This window comes from Chenopodium album, chromosome 9 (genome assembly GCF_948465745.1).
Source record: "Chenopodium album chromosome 9, dcCheAlbu1.1, whole genome shotgun sequence".
Taxonomy (NCBI): Eukaryota; Viridiplantae; Streptophyta; class Magnoliopsida; order Caryophyllales; family Amaranthaceae; genus Chenopodium; species Chenopodium album.
In genome coordinates, this window is record NC_137842.1 from 15,237,961 (window position 1) to 15,242,814 (window position 4,854).

The 4,854-nt window shown below is 39.8% G+C and overlaps 1 non-coding gene across 1 annotated transcript; it reads right to left on the bottom strand.

Annotated features, from left to right (window-relative positions):
* Positions 1–2,456: 2,456 nt before the first annotated feature.
* On the bottom strand, positions 2,457–2,563 carry LOC145560882 (small nucleolar RNA R71). Its single transcript, XR_014093478.1, has one exon. It is a non-coding gene; the product is annotated as a small nucleolar RNA R71 (small nucleolar RNA).
* Positions 2,564–4,854: the final 2,291 nt, after the last annotated feature.

Consider the following 4,854-nt stretch of genomic DNA (forward strand, 5'->3'; position numbering starts at 1 on the left):
TAGAGCAATAAAATACTTATGCATACTATTTTACACAATAATACAATACATAGTTATAAATCCACTTGCATTTAGAAATACAGAGTATAATAAATCCACTTCTACTCTATTTTTGTTCAAATTTTGTGTATCCCTTTCTTCACGGGTTGTTAGTGTTTTGGTTGAGTTTTTAGGTTCAAAGAGGACCATTTGAAGCATATGGATGATAAACCGAGGTTAGAATCCGAGACAATGGAGCAAAACCGAAGAAAAAGTGAAGAAAAGGGTCTAAGAGAGCCTGCACGGACGTGCCATGCCTTGCACGTCCGTGCAGAAGTGCATCAGAACGACTAGAAACTTTAGTTTGCTACCCTCAGGACCTGCACGTCCGTGTAGAGTTCAGCACGTCCGTGCAGGATTTTCAGCACGTCCGTGCCTGATCCTACACGTCCGTGCATCTTGCCCAGCTCAAATCAGTTTCAAGACTGATTCCAATGTACAAGGCCTGCACGTCCATGCCACATTTGGCACGTCCGTGCAGGATCCCTTGGCCAAAACAGTAGCTTCTGCTTCCCATCTTCTGACTCTACACGTCCGTGCCAACCTCAGCACGTCCGTGCTGTTTTGGCTGCACGTCCGTGCCAACCTCACCACGTCCGTGCTGACCTGTAGCCGTGCCCGACTCTTATTTTCTCCGTCTTTTTTATCTGGGGGTATTTATAAATAACCCCTTGAGCTCATTTGTACGACATCCAAGTTTTTAGTGCTTCCTGTTAATTTGTAATTGTAGAAACACAAATATTCTCAAATCATTAGTCAAATTATAATTAATAGCTTGGAAATTTCATTCTCAATCATTGTAGAAGACAAGTTCCACCATTGTTATTCAAGTTCAAGTTTCTAGTAATATTTTTCTCACTCTTCGATCTCTTCCATTTTAATTGCTTTGATTATTAATTATCTTGCTTAATTCTTGTATGCTTAGATTGTTATTTAGCTTAATCTTTAGTTAATTCTTGTTCATGAGTTACTTGAAATCATTAATTGCTTTAATCTCCATGGATTGTGAGTATTCTAATTTTCTAGGGTTTGGGTAAAACCCTCAATGTAGTCACTAATTACTTGTTGCATGTGTTAGTTTGGTAATTGTTGGGTGTTAATTAGTTGCGCTTAAGTGGTTTAATTGCTTAGTTCTTGTATATGGCCATTGCTAGAACTATTATCTAAGCTTTCTCAATGAAGGATCGAGAGATGAACTTGTGTTAGCTCCCTTATGCTTAATTGACTTGAAATACCATGAGAATAGGAATTTCTAGTCAAGGGAATGTTTTTGTCATCGTGATTATGCTTTAATACTTGTTTTATGCTTTGTAACCACGAGAGTAGGTTGTATTCATGATTCACGTAATCCCTCTAGTTTGAGAGAGTAGTTAGGTGCTTTAGATGACTTCCCCTATATTATCCCCTTAATATACCATTGTTTGCTACATGCTACTTGTGATTTATGACGAAATTGAGTGGTATATCCCGAGCCCTAGAAATCTCTAATTATTTTTAATCACCCCTTAGTATTAGTTGATTGAACTAGTACATGTTACATAAAATCCAAACCAATTTCGACTTCATTTAGCTTATTTAAACAGTAGTATCTCGGTGGTTGATTCAACGCCTATCTTGGGTTCGACCCTTTCTTACCCTTGTTATTAGCTAGTGAGACCAAGATAGGACTTTATCTTTGGTAGGCTCGACGACGGCCTATCAAATTTTGGCGCCGTTGTCAGGGAGGCAAAGTAACATTGAATGTATTATTGTTGAATGAGTCTAAGTGTGTGTATTTGTATCATAATTTTTCTTATTTATTTGTATATTTGTGTATTTAACTTGTGATTGTTATTGCTAACGTTTTTCTTAGCTTTGTTTGACCTTGCATGACATGGAAGAGTAAGCAATCACCGCTTATTCCTGTTGATCCAGAGCTAAATAAGACTTTGAGAAACGTGAGGAGGCTTTTGCAAGGCACACCCGAGTTCTCTATTGTATATTCGAATTCCGATCCGGAAGAAATCTTTGAAACCAACGAAGAAGATAACATGGGTGATAACGATCCTCTTCCACCATTGCTACAAGATTATGACCACACCAATGCCTTCACACTTCGGAGTGGCTGACGTCTCCCTACTACGAATGCAAATAATTTTGATCTTTCACCTCAACTCATCCGTATGATACAAAGTGATCAATTTGGTGAAAGTTCTCATGAGTGTCCTTTTGCTCATTTGGACAACTTCCTCGAATTGTGCACAACCATCAAGCAAAACAACATTACGGAAGAGTTCATCCGTATGCACATGTTTCAATTCTCCCTCCGTGACAAAGCAAAGAATTGGTTGAGAACGGTAGAAGACGGATCATTGACCACATGGGATGAAGTCACTAGAGCTTTTTTTGGAAAGTATTGTCCACCCGAAAAAACCGCCGAACTAAGAAGAAAATTCACCAATTTCAACCAAGAGATTGATGAAACGTTAAGTGAAGCTTGGGAGCGTTTCAAGGACTACACTAGAAAATGCCCACACCATGGTTTCACATCATGGATCATTGTTCAAAGCTTTTATGATGGTCTTACTCCTACTTCAAGGGCCAACCTTGATAATGGGGCCGGTGGTAGCCTTAAAAAGCTATCGGGGGATGATGCATACAAAATGATTGAAGAAGTGGCAAAGCACTACGCATACGGAGGTGATAGAAGCCAACCTCAAGCAAAGAAGGGCGGAATCCACGATCTTAGTGCAATATACCTTATTGCATCAAAGTTTGACATGCTAACTCACAAGCTAGATCAAGCCACCCTTACATTTCCAAGCTCTTCTTCACAACAAGTCATGTATTGTGAGACTTGTGGAGGAAATGATCACTTGTCCTCCTATTGCAACTCAACTAACCCAGAGCAAGCGGCGGCTATTGGGCAAAGAAATGATCAATACTCTCAACCCTACAATCAAGGTTGGAAACCCCAACAAAACACGGGTTGGAAGCAACAAAACCAAGGCCCCCCTCAAAACCAATACAACCAATCTCATCCACAAAACCAACAAGCTCCTTACCGTCACTCTAATCAAAGGGACCAAAACCAACAAAGGCAACAATATAACCAACCCGCTCCTCCACCTCCTAAAAAATCTAGCCTTTAAGCCGTACTTGAGACCTTCATTACACAACAAGGAAGAAGCAATGCGGATATGCAAGCGAACATCCAACAACTTCAAGCACACAACAAGATAATTGTGAATCAATTGGCTCAAATTGCACAACAAGTTGGAAGTTCATCCTTCAATCCTAGTGGTCACTTCCCAAGCTCAACGGTTGTGAACCCAAAGGAGCAAACTAAGGCCCTTAATTTGAGATCGGGGAAAGGTTATGAGTGAAGAGGAGCCACAAAAGAGAGATTAGGGAGTTGTGGTGAGAAATGAGGGTGAGTTTGAAAATGAGATAGTTGATGATGAGAGAAAGGAGCCACAAAAGAAAAATGAGGGAGATGAGGAAAAGGTAGAAAATCCCCCCATGAAAGTATACAAGCCTCATATTCCATTCCATCATAGGATTTTTGAAAAGAAATTGAATGAAAGGTTTTCAAATTTTCTTGAAGTCATGAGAGGACTTCAAGTGAATATCCCCTTTCTTCATGCTATGTCAAAAATGCCTACATATGCGAAACTTTTGAAGGATCTTCTATCCAACAAGAGTAGGCTTGGGGAGAGTGCAACCATCTCCCTTCCCAAGGAGGTGAGCGCTATCATTCAAAACAAGTTTCCTCAAAAGCTTGGTGACCCTGGTAGCTATGCAATACCGGTGAAGATTGGAGACTTGGAAGCTATGGATGCTTTATGTGATCTTGGGGAAAGTGTGATCTTGATGCCCTATTCTATAGCAAAGAGTTTGAAGGTTGGAGACTTGAAGCCAACAATAATGTCCCTACAATTGGCCGACCGCACGGTTAGGCTACCTTTGGGAATTCTTGATGATATATCGGTTCAAGTCGGGAAAATATTTGTGCCTTGTGACTTCGTAGTAATTGAAATGGAAGAAGACACAAGAGTACCCCTCATCTCGGGGAGACCATTTTTAAACACCGCGAGTGTTGTTATTGATATGAAGGAAGGAAGGTTAACATTGAATGTGGGAGATGAGAAAATCTCATTCTTATTCTCCCAAACATTGAAAAAGCCATCGTACGATGAAGTTCATAGAGTTGATACATTGGAAAGGAACTTAGAGGAGTTCCAAGAGAATTTGATTGAAGGAGATCCTTTACAAATTAAACTATCCTAACGGGATGCTTAGTTGAGGAAGATGAAGAAACAAGGGGGTATGATCTTTTGCTCAACCAACCTTTAGTCCACAATGAAGTGAAAGTGGAAGTTCTCAATGTGGAGGTAAAAGAGGAGAGGACTACGCCTCCTCATAAGGTTGAACTTAAACCCCTTCCCCTTCTTCTTAAATATGCTTTCCTTGATGATAGTGAGGCCTATCCCTTTATTGTCAATTCCAAGCTTGATGATGTCTCTCTTGATAAACTTCTAGTTATTCTAAGTGAGTATAGAGATGTCATCGGGTACAAAATTGATGACATTAAGAGGATAAGTCCCACAATTTGCATGCATAAGATATTACTTGATGATGATCATGCTTCTTCAATTGAGTACCAAAGAAGGCTCAATCCAAATATGAAAGAAGTTGTGAAAAAAGAAGTTTTAAAACTTCTCGAAGCGGGCATAATGTACCCTATCTGCGATAGTAAGTGGGATAATCCGGTTCAAGTTGTGCCAAAAAAAGGAGACATGACCATCATTAAGAATGATAATGGTGAGAACATTT